This window comes from Dipodomys merriami, unplaced genomic scaffold, assembly GCF_024711535.1.
Source record: "Dipodomys merriami isolate MVZ:Mamm:240054 unplaced genomic scaffold, mDipMer1.0.p SCAF_23, whole genome shotgun sequence".
Classification (NCBI taxonomy): Eukaryota; Metazoa; Chordata; class Mammalia; order Rodentia; family Heteromyidae; genus Dipodomys; species Dipodomys merriami.
Window position 1 is genome coordinate 7833898 of NW_027203715.1, and position 19104 is coordinate 7853001.

A 19104-nucleotide genomic window follows, 5' to 3' on the forward strand; every position below is an offset into this window, starting at 1 on the left:
TGCGTTAGAAACACATGCATGGAAGAAAAAAACATTAAAATACACATCTAAGGTTTCATTTTCCTGACATTACATTATCTGACCTTTTCTGCTTGACTCATACATATACTAGATATTACAAATAAGGGAAACCATGGGACCTATGTTTCTTGGGCCTTGCTTACTTCACTTAATATAATTTTTTCCAAGTTTTTCCATTTTCTAACAAATGGGGCAATGTCATTCTTTCTGATGGAGGCATAGAATTCCATTGTGTATATATACCACATTTTCTTGATCCAATCATCTACTGAGGGGCATCAGGGTAGGTTGCATATCTTAGCTATGGTAAATAATGCTGCAATAAACATAGTTGTGCTGGTAGCTTTAGTGTGGTCTTGTTTGTATACATTTGGGTAAATGCCCAAAAGTGGGATTGCTGGGTCATAGGGGAGTTCTATGTGAAGTCTTTTGAGGAACCTCCAGACTGCTTTCCAAAGTGGTTGAACAAGTTTACATTCCCACCAACAATGAAGTAAAGTTCCTTTCTGTACACATCCCCTCCAGCATCTGTTGTTGTTAGAGTTCTTGATTTTTTCCGTTCTAACTGGAGTGAGGTGATATCTCCATGTTGTTTTGATTTGCATTTCTTTTATGGCTAGGGATGTTGAACATTTCTTCATGTGTCTATTGGCCATCCTTCTTTCTTCTTCAGAGAAGTTTCTCTTTAAATCTTTCGCCCACTTATTTATTGGGCAGTTGTTTCTTTGAGGATTTGTTGTTGGGGGGTTTAATTTTTTGAGTTCCAAGTATATTTTAGATATGAGACCCTTGTCAGTTGTATGGCTAGTAAAGATCTTCTCCCAATCCGTGGGTTTTCTATTGATCTTGCTAGCTATGAGGCTTCACAATTTTTAACAATGTCCTCGATGAGTTGATTTTTACTTTGGAGTGTTGGAGCATGTCCTGCAGTCTTCGTGTTCCCATGTGAGGGACGCAATGGATTCTCTTTAGAATACCCTTCCCCAATCTTTTTAGCAAGATAACTTTCCCCTCACCAGTTTTCCTTCTCTGTCCAGAGGTTTATAGGCCATGGGAATTTTCTTTATCCACTGCAAGTCTTCTTGGGGGTACTGAGGCTCAGGAGGCAAAGCTCGTGGCCCTGGGTCTACTAGAGTCAGCTCTGGGCTGGAGGGCCAACTCCTTAGCTGCCTGATCGGCCAAGTTATTTCCTTTGGTTATAGAATCAGTTCCCTTTTGATAGCCAGGGCAGTGCATAATGGCAATATTTGCTGTTTCCCATCTGGCCGAGGCTTAAAATTTCTTGTTTGTTTTTAATATATTTTCCCTCAGCTGTCAGCAGCCCCCTCTCTTGGGAAATGGCTCCATGGCCATGCACGTTGGCAAAAGCATACCGACTGTCTGTGTAAATGTTTAGTCTCTTCCATTTTCCCATTTGTAGGGCTTTTGTTAGTGCCACTAGCTCTGCTCTTTGTGCAGACATTCCCTGGGGGAGTGCTTCTGCCCACACTATCTCAGTGTCCGTGATGATTGCTGCGCCTGCGTATCTTTTTCCATCTCGAATGAAACTGCTGCCCTCTGTGAACCATATATGCTCAGCATGTGATAGTGGCGATTCCAACAAGTCTGGCCTCTTTTCCTTTACCCAGTCTCTCTTTTCATGCTCAATTTCATGTTTTCTGTCCTTCCTTTCCTGTTTTTGCCACGGCTACTAGATCCCTAATAGACCTCTCACCGAGAGTCAGATTCTACAGCTGTTTTATTTACACAGGCTGCAGCTTGGGCCTTGTCTTCCACTCCGACACAGCAGAGCCCAGGAGGAGAGCCCTGAGCTAAGGATTTTCAGGTCTTATAAAGGCACACAACAGTGCAGTTTAGCCCCATTTGTTGCTTTGCTACAAACAAGCAACAAGTGGTCACTGCCTCAAAACTTTAACCTCTCAATACCAACATCAAATACAGTGAAATCAGGGATTATACCATAGGGGAGGGACATAAAAAGCAACAAAGAAATCATCTTATAAATATGTTCGAAACAACCGCAGGAGAGAAAAAAAAACGTTTCTTCATGTATCTATTGACTATCCTTTCCTCTTCAGAGAAGTTTCTCTTTAAGTCGTTAGCCCACTTATTTATTGGGCAGTTGTTTCTTTGAAGATTTGGTTTTGGGGGATTTAATTTTTTAAGTTCTAGGTATATTTTAGATATGAGTCCCTTGTCTGTATAACCCATGCTTTCACTGTATTTGATGTTGGTATAATTTGTGGAGGGGAAGGGAAAAAACAAATCGTTAAACTAAGGATACAGGTAGACTCATTGCAATAATGAGATGTACAAATCGTTATGTCAAAAAACGAACTTTACAACTTTGGTGAGGGGTGGGGGGAGTGTCGGGTGGGGAGAGGGGGGAGTACGGAAAGGGATGGGAAGTGGAAACAAAGAGGAGGCTACAATGCTTGATAAGAAATGTACTCGTTATCTTGCCCATGTTATTGTAATTCCTCTGTACGGTATTCTCATAATAAAAAAGAAAAGAAGAAACATTTGAATCCTTATCTTGGGGTTCCAATCCAGATGCCCCTCAATAGATGAATGGATCAAGAAAATGTGGTATGTATACACAATGGAAGTATATGCCTCCATCAGAAACAATGACATTGCCCCATTAGTTAGGAAATAGAAATGCTTGGCAAAACTCATATTAAGTGAAGTAAGCCAGGCCCAAAGAAACATAGATCCTATGGTTTCCTTTATTTGCAACAACTAGTATATGTCTGAGACAAACAGAAACTGTCAGATAAGTTGATGTTAGGCAAAATGAAACATTTTAAATTTAGTCTGAAGATTGAGTGAATGCTTAGCATAGAGAAATGTCAAGCATTTGGGAATACACTTTTTGACATACACCAGAAACATTAATCCTCCAGAATGTGGGAATTAGATGCTTGCCCCGTAGAATTGGAAGTTTTAATGTACTAAACTATCCAAAGCTGTACAGAAACCTATGAGAGGCCCTTTGCTCAGTATATTCTCGAACCATCAGAGACTGTTTCAGCTCGCTTTTCTCAGCTTTCTTCAGAGCCTAGAAACCCTTTGAGCCAAAATGCAACTATTTTATGGGAACTCTTGCTGGAAATTTTACTGTATTCTTTTCCTTTTCTAAGCTTGTGTTTAGATCAGTGATCAAATGCTAATGCAAGCCTTTTATTGGAAAGGGCTGGTGAAATGCAAGCTGCTGTTCTAGTGTGGAAAAGCAAGGTGGGTTCAATTGCAGTTTTGACCTCTTACAACTGATTTGGGGGGAAAATGTCTGTCACTATTAGCTTTGGTCTTTGGAGATTTAGAGGGAGAATGTAGTATTTGCAGGATATTGGTAAATATCCTAGTAAGTAGCCAATTCTATTCAACACTTCAATTTACATACAGAAATGATGGAAATGACTTTACTATAAAGCAAGTTTAATTGATATAGTTAAAAATGAGATAGCAGAAAGAAGGTAGAATAATCAATGAAGTAATTCTGTAGTTGAATGGAGATACTATAATGGTAAAACACAAATACTTATGGGTTGCAAATAGAAAATCTAAAGCAAATCTTTTAATTTTTCACTTTGCTAACTTTATTTATGTAGGTGCTAATTCTAGGAATTGAACTTAAGGCCTGGGCTCTGTCCCTTAGCTTTTTCTTTTGCTTATGGTTAGTGCTGTACCACTTGAAGCCACAGCTCCACTTCTGGCTTTCTTAGAGATCACATAACTTTTGTGCCTAAGTTGGCTTCGAACTCTGATCCTCAAATTCCATTCTTACAAGTAGCTAGGACTACAGGAATAAGCCACCAGTACTCACCTTCAACTTGTTTTTTTGTTGTTTTGTTTTGTTTTGTTTTGTTGTTGTGGAGCTTGAGCTCTGGGTCTGGATTTTGTCCCTCAGATCTTCTGTTCAAGCCTAGCACTCTACCGCTTTGAACCACAGTGCTAATTTCAGTTTTTCTGGTGCTCAATTGGAGATAAGAGCCTCATGGATTTTCTGCCAGGCTGGCTTTGAACCACGATCCTCAGCTCTTGACCTTCTGAGTAGCTTGGGTTTCAGGTGTGACCCACCAGTGCCTGGCTCAACTTATTAACAACTTAGTGACATTTTCCCCCTGATTTCAACTACCCCTTCTATTTTGGTTGATCTGATTTGTTTCTACAGTAGAAGTATAATCCTCTATGAAAATATCATAAAGTGATGTAAGTTAGATTTAAATAGTTATTGATATTATAGGATATTAGAGCCATAGAGTGAACTTAAATCCCTTGTGCAATATTTGACACTCAAAAACATTTTGTATTCAAGGTAATTACATAATTTTATCTTCGTGATGTACAAACAGGATTTTTATTTTAAGACTTGATAGTACTTACTTATTTGTGTTAGAGTATAAAGTTTAGTTAGGAAATAATAATGAGAAAACTGAAAAAAATCCCTGTATTTTTAAATTTTGTAATTTTTGCCAGTCCTGGGGCTTGAACTCAGGATCTGGGCACTGTCTCTGAACTGCTTTTGCTCAAGAGTAGTGTTCTACCACTGAGCCACAGTGCCACTTCTGCCTTGTTCTGTTTATGTGGTACAGGGCATCTTGCATGGTAGGCAACCACTAAGCCACATTCCCAGCTCTATGCCTGTATTTTTATTGTGGATACATGAGAGGAATTTAATGAGATGTACATCCATTATTTGAATAAATTTTAATATTTTTCTATATGTACTATCAGCGTGGTGTAATTACTCCTAAGGAAAATCAAAGAAGTATAGCAAAAGCTATAAATAATATTTGAGGACCCTTCTAAATCTAAGGGGAAAAAGACAGTTTTGGAAGACAGTTTAAGAAATGACAAAGTTCAAAATTTAGTTACTAACTTATTAGATGGCTTAAAATACAGGATTTGATTGCATATTCTAAAGCAGCAGAAGAGAAAAGACAAAAGAGGGTTAGCACTTTGTCCTTGTTTCACCTGGATGCTGGATTCTCAAATGGACAAAAAAAGATACCTTCTTGAGTGAGTTGAAAACTGAGTTGAGGCCCACACTAGAGACATATGGCAAATATATAAATCCCATTCAAGGGAAGGAAAATCTTTTTAAAATACAATGTTAAGTACAATCTAATATTGTACTTTAAACTACAATCAAAGGTACTAGTATGTACTACTTTCCTGGATGAGGTTTAGAACTATGGTTTCATAAAGCTGCTTTTGAAATGTGAAATGTAGTTAGTTTATTAAATTGTGTTAATAGAGGTCATCTATAATTAACCAGGTGTGGTGCATGCCTATGATTTTAACCCTCAGGAGTCTTGATACAGAATGATTGTGAGTTCCAGGCTAATCTCAAACATATGTAATGACCTTATTTCAAAACACAGCAACAACAAAAAGAAAGAAAAAGATACCTATAATTATATGGTTTATCGTATACTCTCTAAAACATAAGTGAAGTCATAATAGTAATAAGGTTTTATTAAAATGAATAAATTCTAGAAAATAACATCAGCAACTTTTTCCCCTGAAATTCCCATTTATCCAGTGGTATTCCAACTGGTTTTTGGAAAAATGAAATCTTAAGGAACCTATAGAATTGTACCTAGTGTTTCATGGATGTTGTGTTTTAGCCCTCTGCTTTGGTTTTCTGCTGGCAGGCCAGAAGTGGACTCCTAGAAAAGGGGAGCAACAAGGCTGGAATGACAGCTGGAGAAAAGAGGTGATACTTAATAGAGCTGAGCAGAGATCCTACAGGGAATATGGACCATTTGAGGCCAAGAGGCAGGCCGACTTTACAGGTGAGAAGTTTTCAGCTGAAATGTATGTACAGTCCTCAACTGGGATGGTTGGGGAACCAGAGGACTTTTCAGAACAGCCATAACCCTTTGTGACCTTTCCATATTACAGATCTTAGGAACATTTTGATAGTTTAGGCAACAAGTCATTATTATTTTAGATGACACCTGAAAGATCTTCATGTATTTCAGAGATGACCTTATATCAAGATTCAGGGCCAGTTGTATAATTAAAACTAAATGTGGAGCTGGGTTCTGTTGGCTCATGCCTGTAATTCTAGCTACTCAGGAGGCTGAGATATGAGGATCGTGGTTCAAAGGCAACCCCAAGCACGAAAATCCTTGAGACTCTTATCTCTAATTAACCACCAGAAAACAGGAAGTGGTGCTATGGTTTAAATGGTAGAGTGCTAGCCTTGAGATGAAGAGCTGAGAGATATCACCCAGGCCCAGAGTTCAAACCCCATGAACAACAAAAATAAATAAATAATAAATTAACCATGGGCTTGGAAGGTACTTTATCAGTAGAGCATTGGGAGAGCTCTTTAGAATATACAAGGCCCTAGTATCAATGTCTAATTCCACTGCAAAGGAAAAAATATTTTCCATAAGTATGAGAAGCACACAGTGCAGTGTTTCACACGAGTTAACATAGCTGTTTTGCGAGACACCACCTTAACTTATGAAAAGCTGAGTGTCCTGGTACATGCCTTTCACCTATGTGGGAAGCATAAATATGGGGTCCAGGCTGGCCTAATCAAAAGCAAGTATACAAAAGTAACAAAATAGCTGGACTCTAGTGGCTCACATCTGTAGTACTAGCTACTCAGAAGGCTAAGATCTGAGGATCACAGTTTGAAGTCAGCCCAGGCAGTAAAATCCATAATATTTTCTCTCCAATTAGCCAGATTAGAACTGAGGCCTAATACAGCAGCAGCTGTAAACAACAACAAAAAAAGGTAAGTAAAAGCTCAAGGTCCTGAGTGTAAGGACCAATACTGACACCAGAAAAAAAATAAACAAGTAAATAATCAAAAGGAACTGGAGGCATGGTTCAAGTAGAGTGCCTTTGTAGCAAGCATACAGTCCTTAACTCAAGCCCCAGCACAGCAAAACAAAACAAAACCAAAACAAATGAGTATATTGGATTCTTTAAAATTTTACTTTGAAGTTTTACACTAAGGAGCTAATTTTAGAGTAGGGATATAATTAGGGTTTTGATTTAGCATTATGAATTCAGTCTCTTAAATAGATTGAAACAGATTCTTAATTCTATGATCAGCTAAGTAGGCTATCATGAGACATGTGAAGAAAAGTCTAATATGATACATGATACCAAACTCTGGAAAGTTCTCTGGTGTGAAGTAATGCATAGGACTGGTGCATTCTACCATGTCTCCTGAGTCAGAGCAAAGCCTTCTACAAACGTAGTTATTATTTTGCTTATGCCTCCTGTTAGTAAGATAGTTCTGTATTCAGGGAATCAAGTTTCTCAAAGTGTTTTGACTTCCTGCCATCCAAATTCATTTAGGACCCTGTCCGAAACAAAGTCTTAGTCAAAGAACATGGCTTTATAAGGCTGGAGTAAGGAACCATTTTCCACCAAGCGCTATTTGGATATTTATAACCTGTCATGTACCAAATGATTTTTCAGGCCTTATAGGGCCCATGGGTCAAGTGTACCTCATCCCTGCTAGAGTCAATTAGAAATAAGTAAATAAAGGACCTGTAGCAGAGAGCAGCACATCTGAAGTGGTGTGCATATGGTGACTAACTAGAAGGGACACATAAAACAGCAATGCACAACCTGGTGGATCTGCCACAAGGTTAGAGAAAGTTCTGGAAAAGCTCACTTTATTTTTTATTTTTGGTGATTATTTCAAATTTTCTCTGTAATGGCCACTTTTATATGTAAAGCTTCTTGGAGCAGAACTAAATTTTTGAAAGGTTTATGTATTTTTTCTCTACTCAGACTTTTATTCTATGGAAAAAATGAAATTTTTGTTCAAATGCAGAAACCGTTGTTGCCATCATTTTTAAAAAGTATGGAACTTTAAAAAGTATAATTGAACATGTCAGTTTTTCTTTTTTTAATAAGTATGGTAGGCTTAAAAAGATAGATTTTTGTGACATGAAAATCTGTCTGTGAAGTGAAATAACATATGTAATGGTAGGGGCACAGGGATATGAGACAATGAAGTGACTTTTCTTTATTTCTTTTAAAATAATTTGATTTATAAAAACATGGCAAGAATTACATAAAGTATTCTCTTATACCCTTCATTTGGATTCCCTGAATATCAACTTCTTAACATATTTGCTTTACCATTCTCTCCTTTTCTACATAGTTTTCTCTTTGTCATTTAGAAATAAGATGTGTCAGTGTTCCTTTATCCCTAAATACTTTATGTATTTGCCAAAAACCATGAGAGAATTATTAAAGTGATTAATATTGATATAGCACTATTATCTGATTCTTTAAATTATTTAATTTGCATTCAAATTTCACGAAGTGTTCTATCTTCTTTAATCTGGAATAAAGTGTAGACCAGTTATTTTTGTAGCATACGTATTTCTCACATGACCCATTGAGAGGACACAACTTCTGATACTCCTACCAAATGTAAATGGCAGTGTTCTCTGGTTTTCTGGTGGTTAATTGGAGATAAGGGTCTCACGAACTTTCCTGCACAGGTTGTCTTTGAACCACAATTCTCAGATCTCAGCCTCCTGAGTAGCTGGATTACACGTGTGAGCCACTGACACCCAGCTCAGGTTTCATGATCCATATGTTAATCTTCTGCATTTTGTGTTAGAGTTTGTCAAGAATTAAACTTCTTGAGTACAAGATTATTTAATTTTCATCAAGTTTTAAAATACAGAAGACCTGGTGTGCTGCTTCACACCTGTTGTTCTAGTAATTATGAGGCTGAAGCAGGATAATTGCAAGTTTGTATCCTGGGTTAGATTAGGAAGACTACGTTTCAAAAAATGCAAACTCAAAACAACAACAACAACAACAACAACAAAGGAAATGGGAAAAAAGTATATGGAATATATACTGTTTTCAAGGATTACAATATACACAGTGATGATTTTAGGCTTGGTTTCTATCATTAATATATTTGAGAAGACTTTGGTGTTTTGTTGTTATCTGATCTAGATTTCTATAAATGTAGGACTGATTTTCACTGATGTTGTTTCCCATGTATGTGTTTGCTGTTCAAGTATTGTGTAGACTTTTTTTTAAAGATTTGTGTTACAAACAACCGAGAATAGCCAAAGCAATTATAGGCAAAAGAAACAATGAAGGACAAATCACGATACCAGATTTCAAGCTCTTCTACAGAGCCATAATAACAAAGACAGCTTAGTATTGGCACAAAAACAGACCCAAAGAGCAATGGAACAGACTAGAAGATACAGAAGTAAAATCACATACCTATATTCATCTGACACTTGACAAAGGAGCCAAAGACATACAGTGGAAGAACTATTGGTGCTGGGAAAACAAGGTGGCCACATGCACAAAACTAAAAGAGGACCCCAACCTGTCTCCATGCACTAGCATCAACTCAAAATGAATTGAAGACCTTCCCATCAAACCTGAACCTGTGAAACTATTGCAGGACAGAGTAGGAGAGACAGTTGAACTTACAGGCACAGGCAGGAACTTCCTGAACAAAGTCCCCGGGTCACAACAAATTGGAGACTCGAAGAATGGGACTATCTTAAAACAAAATTTCAGCATCGATGAAGAAATAGAAACCAAACTAGAAAGATAACCAACTAATTGGGAAAAATATTCACCAGCAATAGATCAGAGAAAGGCCTAATATCCATTATATACAGGGAACTCAAGAAACTAAATCCTCCCAAATATAACCAAATATTAAATGGGAAAGCAGCTAAAGAGAAACTTCTCAGAAGAAGAGATACAAATGGCAAAGAAACACATGAAATGTTCATCATCCTTGGCCATAAAGGAAATGCAAATCAAAACACTGAGATACCACCTTACACCAGTCAGAATGGAACACATCCTAATGTCAGCCAATGACAAATGCTGGAGGGTATATGGAGAAAGAGGAACCCTTGCATTGCTAGTGGGAATGTACACTAACACAACCACTTTGGAAAGCAGTCTGAAGGGTCCTCAGAAAGCTAAATATAGACCTCCCATATGACCCAGCCATACCACTCCTAGGTATCTACCCTGAGCAACAGGAACCAGGATACAAGGACACATGCACCTCCATGTTTATTGCAGCACTGTTCACAATAGCTAAGATATGGAAACAACCCAGATGCCTCATTACAGATGAATGTATCAAAAATTTGTAGTACATACATACAGTGAAATATGCAGGCATTAGAAAGGATAAAATAATGGTATTCACCAGAAATTGATAGAATTAGAATAAATCATTTCAAGCAAGGTAAGCCAAGATCAGAGAGACAAATGGTACATGGCTTCCTGATATGTGAATGTTAAATCCAAAATGCAAAGAGATATGACAAAATAAACAGGATTCAAGAAACAAAGGACCTCTACTTAATTTGTCATATCATTCCTAAATGACTCCATGTTCTCAACCTTATATATGGTAGATAGATAGATAGATAGATAGATAGATAGATAGATAGATAGATAGATAGATAGATAGATAGATAGATAGATAGATAGATAGATACCATATATATGTACCATATATATGTACCATATATATTTACCATATATATGTGCACATCTGAGGGGAGCTAGGAGCAGGACACAGAATCAGAGGGAAATAGGAGACTATATAACAGAGGGGCACATCAGCTACATTGGACATTGAATGAAAATGAACTAAGGAATTCAAGGGCAGCAATGGAAGGGAGAGAATTAGAGGGAAAGAGGGAGCAGCTTACACTAAACAAAAGGAAAGAAAGGTACATATCAACCGATTTGGAAGAAATAGTTGTATTGTCAAAACTTATAGAATTCACAAACTTTATAGACCATGATAATGACAATTTGCCTTGTAAAGGTTAAAATGTGTATATGACTTTAAGTATTACTATCCCACAATACTGTGAAATTTGTGAATTTTATGTAATCACTGAATCTCAATAAAAATTATTAGCCTTTGGACTATATTCTAATTCATAATGTGCTATGATTTTTTTCTGTATTTCTATGTCTAATCTAATTTACGTAAGGAATTTTGATAGGTTAAAATAATTTCTTTTCTCAAAATTACATTAAATGCTAATAAAGAAAATTGGAAAAGAATAGAATTTTAAATCAGAAAAAAATGTTCTGTTTTAAAATTGGTTTGGGTTTTGTTAGAAGGTAGAAAAGCCAATGTAGAGAATTTATTTAGCATAATGTTTTATATGAAAAAGGTAAGATTAATCATCATTTCTGCATTTGTTTTCAAAAAAAGAAAATTGTACATTCGATCTTTTTTTTTATTGTGGTAAGAATGGCTTTTCTTAGCCATGAGAGAATGGTAGGATAATTTACTGGTGCAAGTATTGAAGCTATTAATAATCCGGATTACTTGATTTCAGGATCCGTTTTTGTTTTGGTCAGTCATGGGGCTTGAACTCAGGGTTTGGGCACTTTCTGCGAACTTCTTTGCTCAAGGCTAGTGCTCTACCATTTTAAGCCACAGCTCTACTTTCAGTTTTCTGGTGGTTCATTGGAGATAAAATGTCTCTTAGACTTTCCTGCCTGGGCTGGCTTTGAACTTTGATCCTCAGATCTCTGTCTCCTGAATAGCTAGGATTATAGGCGTGAGCCACCGGCGCCCAGCCAGGATCTCTTTTAAATAAGTAATTTGTTGTTAGGGAAAATGTTTTGGAAAGCCTATACAAATTTAAAAAAGTTAATAAACAAGGTGTTAAAATGATTAAAAAGATGTATTCATTTAGAACTACATCTTGGAGTCTAGTAGAAAAAAAGTAGGTCCTCAGAAAGCACAAGGATGGGCAGAAGGGAAAGCGGGCAGGTGATTACACCACCAGATCCTGGTAGTGTACCACACCATACAGGAGCCTGGATGAGGCAGAACACAGGCAGAGGCTTGGGCTCTCTTATCATATTGCATTGTCATCTTTGACTAGACCAGTGGACAGGTTTGATTGAGACAGGCCGCTGAAAGGATGTGGAAGCCCAAAAGGGGGCATGAGAAGAAGAGGGAGAGGCGGTCCCAGGAATAGAGGTTTTGATGCATTTGACCACACAGGGAAACAAGATTTTGAAACATACAGTGGGAATGATAAAACGTAAGTCATTTTATATGTGCTATTTTCTACATAAATTTCAATAATATATGAATCTGTTCATTATGTATGAATATTTAGCCAAATTCATATCAGTATGCTATTATGCTATTACTTTTTGAAAGGCTATCTTGGGACAACTTTTATGATCGCTTTTTCTGATGTAGAAATTGACTAGAGCGTCAGTAGTAGCTTAAAGGAATACTATTCATTTCTCTAGAGCTATTAGAACTGAAGACTGCATAGGTAGATATGGAGCTTGTACCTGGGGATTAGGTAAAGAGACCAGGTAAGGGGTGAATGTGTGTCCTCTGAGAGCCTACGATGTAGTGTAAATCTATGTACCTTTATTTGCTTTTATTGAGAATTATGATCACTGAATTATGCTTTATAATTATGTATCCTTAAGCAGAGACTGATTTGGGGCTTTGATTTACTGACATAATATTTTTGGTGTAAGTACCTAGGTGATAACTTTATATTTTTGGTTGTGGGGCTTGAACTCTGGGCCTTGGTGCTATCCCTCAGCTCTTCAGCTCAAGGCTAGCACTCTAGCCACAGTGCCACTTTCAGTTTTCAGTGATTTACTAGAGATAAGAGTCTTACAGACTTCCTTGCCTGGGCTGCCTTTGAACCATAATCCTCAGATCTCAGCCTCCTGAGAAGCTAGAATTACAGGCCTGAGTCACCGGTGCCCAGCTTCTAGGTGATAACTTTTTAAAACAAGTTTGCTCTGTTGCATTTAGATTTGAAACTGCTTTTAAGGATCTTTTCGTATTTTATATTAGCTAATGATTTGTGACAGATGTCTACATACTTGTTGATGCCCAAACAAGTATATGGCCTGGCATATTTATGTATATCTTAATAAGCTTTCTAAATTCCCACATATTATATACTTTTTGGAGACCTTTCAGAGTCCTTTTAGCTTCTTGGTATTGCTTCTTACTTTATAGTCATTTGTAGATGTGGGTTGCAGCTCCAAGAGAAGTTTCTCCTGTATCTTCCTCCTGTTAGACATTTCTTTATGGTTTAATGATACTTTCGATCTTTGCCAGTTCTGCTAGAGTAGGTATGTATTTGGTTTTACAGGGGTGTTGACCTTCATGGTGTCTGCTGACCAAGTGGTAGGATTTACTGTAGGGTAAGGGATGATGTAGAGCAAGGAACTGTGCAAGACCAGCTTTCCATAAATTAGAAACTTGATGCATCTGTACTTCTATTCTTCTTCGTTTAAAGAGTCTAAGCTTTTTATGCAATCTTGTTTTTATTTGTTGTTAGTATTATTCTGGATACAGACAGTTCCAGGGTGACCTGGAGTTCTCTGTGTCCCAGGCTGGTCTCTAAATTGTTAGCTTGCTACTGCCACCTCCTAAATGCTAGCATTACAGACATGTGCCACAATGCCAGGCAGAACTATACTTCTTTGAGTATCTGTTCTAAAAGACAAATGTATAAAATAATAATGCAAAATGTAACATTAGTTTTACTACCATTCTCTTCTATAGGACCTGAAGAGAAACTTTTTGAGTGGTTGCTCAATCTGGAATTCCATATTCTCAATGATCTTTTTTTTTACTTCAATTGTATGTGCGTATCTAGATATACATATATACGCATATACACATAATATCTATATGTATGTATGAAGAGGTGGCTGTGTCACTTGTGGGGCTTCCAGGAGTGGTGTTGGAAAGACGTGTCTCATGGCATTCATTTTGGGTTTCTTTGTGACAGGAATTTAGGTGGTGATAGTTAATAAATCAGTCTTAGTGTAAGACATTTTAATGTGTGAAGGATCTGGGGCTTGAACATAGGGCCTGGGTGTTCACCCTGAGCTTTTATGCTGAAAGCTAGCACTCTACCACTTGAGCCTTGTCTTCACTTCTGGATTTTTGGAGATAAGAGTCTCACTGATTTTCCTGCCCAGCCTGGCTTTGGACCACAGTCCTCAGATCTCCGCCTCCTAAGTAGCTAAGATTACCAGTATAAGCCACCAGCATCAGGTAAGACTCACTTTTTGTGGTTTTGGGTTTGATTGTTGTTTAATTGTTTCTGTAGTTTTCAGAGCTGAGGTCTGAACTTAAATCCTTGCACTTGCCAGATGAGTTCTCTTACACTGAGCAAGTCCCCAGGCCCTCCTGTTGTTTTTAATCAGCTAATGTGCAGTCAGTGCTGTCATGTGAACTTTGGATCCATGCGGAAGTGAAAGCCAAGAGATGTGCAGTTCATCCCTTGTTCATGCTGAAAACACTGGCAGAAGGACAGACCCACATGACTGAGTAATGACAATTTGGAGTTTCCTAGGGCTGCCAGCTATTCAACAAATAAAGGATTGATATCCATCCTATATAAAGGACTGAAATTAGACAGCAAAAAAACCCAGAAAAAATCTAATTACATAGTTTTCAGAAGAAGAAAAAGATGGCTAATAAAGTCATGAGGAAATGTTCAACAGCCTTAGCTATAATAGAGAACATGCAAATTAAAACTGCAATAAGATTAAATCTACTTCAGTTGGAATGACAGCCACCAAGAAAATGTGGTAAGATGAATTAGAAAAGGAATCTTTATACTCTTTTGGTGGGAATGCAAACTAGTGCAACCACTATGGATATCAGTCTAGAAACAGACCCTTCCAAAGACTCCATTATACCAATATGAGGCGTATGTCAGTAGAATATATCAATATACCTGAAAGATGCCAGCATAACTCATGTTTATTACAGCACTGTGCACAATATCCAAATGATGGAATCAGACACCTGGAATCTTCTTGAACTGATAAAGAAGAAGTAATATAGATGTACCATGGAATGTTACACAGCCATGAAGGAAAATGAAATCATGTCGCTCTCAGAAAAGTGGATATAATAGAGGACATCATAATGAACCAAGCTAAAAAATAAAAATAAAAAAAACCACAAGATATGTGTTTGTTTCCGATATAGAAGCTAGGCCTAAAGAGCATATATATTCATAGACATGATTGTACCTTTGTGTATATGGGCAGATTTACAAATTGAGTCTACAGGACTGTTTAAGAGGGGAAGGGAAAGGGAAAAAGAGAGTGAATAATTTTGAGATACATTATAACTATATATGAAAATAACATGAAAACTGTTGATCAATGGAAAGTTGGGGGGAGAGAGAGAGGCTGAGGCAGAGAACTAGCAAGAAGGTTGGCTAACTAAGGGGAAAGAGAATGAATATGGTTAAGTAGATTTTTGTCAAAGTAAAACTGAAACTTTTTGAAATTGTTTTAAGAAGAGGGAGAAGGATAACATTGTGTGGAAATGTCACAACAAAATCTCCCCTTGTATAACTAATATAGAATAATTTTTTTAAAGGAAGGGACTTGTTGCTCACATCTATACTCCTAGCTACTCAGGAGGTTGAGATCTGAGAATTAAAAGTTTGAAACCAGTTCAGGCAAATGAAACTGAGATAGATATTCGAATCTCTAGTTAAACAAGAAAAAAAATAAAAAGCTGGACGTGAAAGTGTACCTCTAGTGATAGAGTGCCAGCCTTGAGAGAAAAAGCTGAGCGAGGGGAGAGAGAGAGAGAGAGAGAGAGACCCTAAATTCAAGACTCGGAACCCGTACAACAAAAGAAAAACAAAACTAAAGTAGAATTTAATCAAAGTTCATGGCAAAAAGAAACTGTGAGGTTAAAAAATTGTTATTAAATTTTTTGTCAGTCATGGGGCCTGTAACCTTAGCCTAGGCACTGTCCCTCAACTCTTCAGCTCATGGGTTGTACTCTACCACTTTAGCCACAACAACACTTCCAACTTTTTCTGCTTATGTGGTGCTGAGGAATTGAACCCAGGGCCTCATGCATGCAAGGCAAGCACTCTACCACTAATCCACCTTCCCAGCAACTGTTATGAATTATTAAAGAGTTGTATAGAAGGGTTACCATTTCATAAGCATGTAATGAATTTTTTCTTTGGGGGCAATTTCACCCCTTCCTTTGTTATCTCCGTTTCCCTCTCCCATCTCTACCTACAAATTGTATAGTTCCACAGTTCATTTTCCTGTTAGTGTCTACTGAGTACCACTGCTGCATTTTTTCACCATTGGTTCTTCCATTGCTTTGCCTCCTATTACCCACCAAAGACAGCTAAAGGAAAAACAGGCAAAAAGCAAGAGACAAAGACCAAAAAGAAAAAAGAAAAAAACACCATCTTCATCAACAAGAGGAAAAAAAATATTAAAAACTTGTTGCAATTTCCTGAAATTCCTGTTGATAAATATTATTTTATATGTTCACTGGCACAGAGGCATTCATTGCACCTTTGGGTCCCTTCCTTAAGAATACCTCTTTTAATTGTGAGTGTTTTTAAAAATTGAATGTTGTTTCTACATACTTAGAACAAAAAATATCTAAGTTGAGATGTATTTTATTAATGCAATATAATTTATATGTACTTTTAAAACTTAAAAAGCCATCACTGAAAATTTTTTTTCTGAACCAGGTTGTAAAAAATGCTGCATTCCATATGTGACTGTAAATTTTTTACAGCAGTGTTGGGAATTGAACTTGGCTTGTTATACCAAACACTCTGTCACTTAAGCCACAGCATTTTGTTGGTCTTCTACTGTAGTTCCAGGCCCAACATAGTCTTATTTTTAGGAAGTATTTTTAATACTTGTAGTTTAAGAATATTTATGGTTGAGGCTGGGAATGTGGCTTAGTGGTAGAGTGCTCACCTAGCTAGCATGAAGTCCTGTGTTGGATTCCTTAGTACCACATAAACAGAAAAGACCAGAAGTGGTGCTGTGTCTCAAGTGGCAGAGTGCTAGTAAAAGAAGCTCAGAAGCAGTGCTCAGACCCTGAATTCAAGCTCCAGGACTGACCAAAAAAATAATATTTATGATGTCCTCTCTGTTTCCCTCTCTCTGTCTCTCTTTCTGTCTCTCATGTTGACCATGGTGCTTGAACTCAGGACCTGGATGCTTAAGACCAGTGCTTTACCTCTAGAGCCACCATTCTACTTCCTTTGTGGTGATTAACTGGAGTCTCACAAACCTTCCTGCCTGGACTAGCTTCAAATTGCAGTCCTCTGCTTCCTGAGTACTAGGATTACAGGTGTGAACACCTCAGTTTATGACTCCTTTAAGTAGCTGGAATTTTCTAAGATAAGAATTTTGATTTATTTATAGTCCATTCTCCCTCCCCCTCTCTCTCTCTTGGTTGTAGGGCTTGAACTCAGGACGTAGGCTAGTGCATTAAAGCAAGTGCTTTACCACTTTGAGCCACAGCTCCATTTCCAGTTTTCTCGTGATTAACTGGAGATAAGACTCACACATACTTTCCTGCCTGGATGGCTTTGAACTGTGATTCTCAATCTCAGCCTTATGAGTAGCTAGGAGTATAGGCATGAGCCACTGTTGCCTGGCATATAGCCCATTCTTATTTTATGGAATTTTCTAGTGATAAAATTAATTTTCATATTCTGGAAATTTATATGGATGAAAAATTCATTTTACTGTGGCAACTGTATGTGCACATAACTCCTTGAAAAGCAAATACTTAAGAAATAAGACACTAAATTTGAGCTCAGTGACCCCCACTTGTAATTTCTAGAAACTTGGGAGGATCATGGTTTGAGGTTATCTGGGGGAAAAGACTGAATATCAACAAGCCAGACATGGGGGTATACATCTGTAATCTCAGCTATGCAGAAAGCATAAGTAGGAAAATTTTGCTTCAGTGCAATGCTCTTAAGTTTAAAAGTTAATAAAGCATTTTTTTAGAAAAAGAAGAAATGGGCCATTAAAATTTGCTTTTGCAATCTTATGGTTGTAAAAGCATTAGTGTAAACGCATTCATATGACTGCAGAGGCTTTTGCTGTTTTTCAATGGCGTGGAGTTAATGGCCTTGAAGGAAGAGGACTCAGTGGAGGAGACCCTGTGTGTCCTGGATGAAGAGTCTCCAACTAAGTAGGGTGTTTCACATATTTTCCTCATTAGGTTGTAATCTTTTCATACATCTTCTTAATGTATTAATAAGGAGCAATCCAGCTCAAGCTATCTAATGAGTAATTTTTTTAGCATAATCATCTTATTTGGGTTCTAAAACTTGCATTCCCATTTTTTTCTGTCTTAACAGTAGATAGCATTGTGTCTTGCATTATGACCATAGTCATTCTCAGTTTCCTTTTAAAAATTATTTTTGTTATCTTTAGGTAGTTGTACAAAGCAGTTGATGAATACAATGCGTCTTGATCAATGTTACCTTTTCAGCATTCTCCCCCAATTCTCCAAGCCACCCCTTCCTTTACTTATCTTAATTCTAGGTTATGTATGGAAAGTTTTGCAATTTACCAAAGCTGTTTTTGTGTACTCTGCATCTTGATTTGTGTCACATCTTCACACACACCCTTTTGACACACCCTTTCCCTTATTATGTCTCAATTCTGTGGCTTGGATTCTTGCCTGCATTCTCCAACCTTCCCCCTTCATCAACCCCTTCCTTCTCCTCCCCTCCCCCTTCCCTTCTTACTAGCACCGATTTCCTGGTTCTTATTTTGCTGGGTTTGACTTAAAATCTACACAATTGCTAATGAGTGATTTTTTTAGGTACTGGGATTTGAACTGGAGCCTTGAGCTCTTGCTCAGCTTGCTGACAGCTAGTGCTGTACCTCCTGGTTTCTGGTGGTTATTTTGGAGATGGAGTCTAGTAGACTTTTTGCCTGGGCCAGCTTCAAACCGCAATCCTCTGTATCTGTCTTCTGAAGAGCTAACATGAAGCATGACCCACTTGTGTCTACTTCTAATGGGTTTTAATGAAATTAATGGGTTAAATTCAAATATTCTGTTCTTTACCCACCTCTTTCCATCAGTAGCTGTTCAACTCATTTTTTTCTGTTCCTGTTATTATCACCAAGTCCCTCTTTTCTCTCTTTACTTCTTGTTGCTTAGGTGCCTGGTCCGTATCTAGCAGGTTTATACCTTAAGTCCACTTTTCCTTTGGAGTTCGTATGGGATCTCGCTTAGCCAAACCC

The 19104-nt window shown here is 37.5% G+C and overlaps 1 long non-coding RNA gene across 1 annotated transcript in view; it reads left to right on the plus strand.

The window, feature by feature from the left end:
• Window positions 1-3092: 3092 nt before the first annotated feature.
• LOC138835127 (uncharacterized) overlaps window positions 3093-19104 on the plus strand; it is a 34680-nt gene continuing 18668 nt past the window's right edge. The window contains exons 1-2 of the long non-coding RNA XR_011374457.1: window positions 3093-3258; window positions 5682-5822. This is a non-coding gene — a long non-coding RNA (uncharacterized lncRNA). The remainder of the gene's footprint in view (window positions 3259-5681; window positions 5823-19104) is intronic.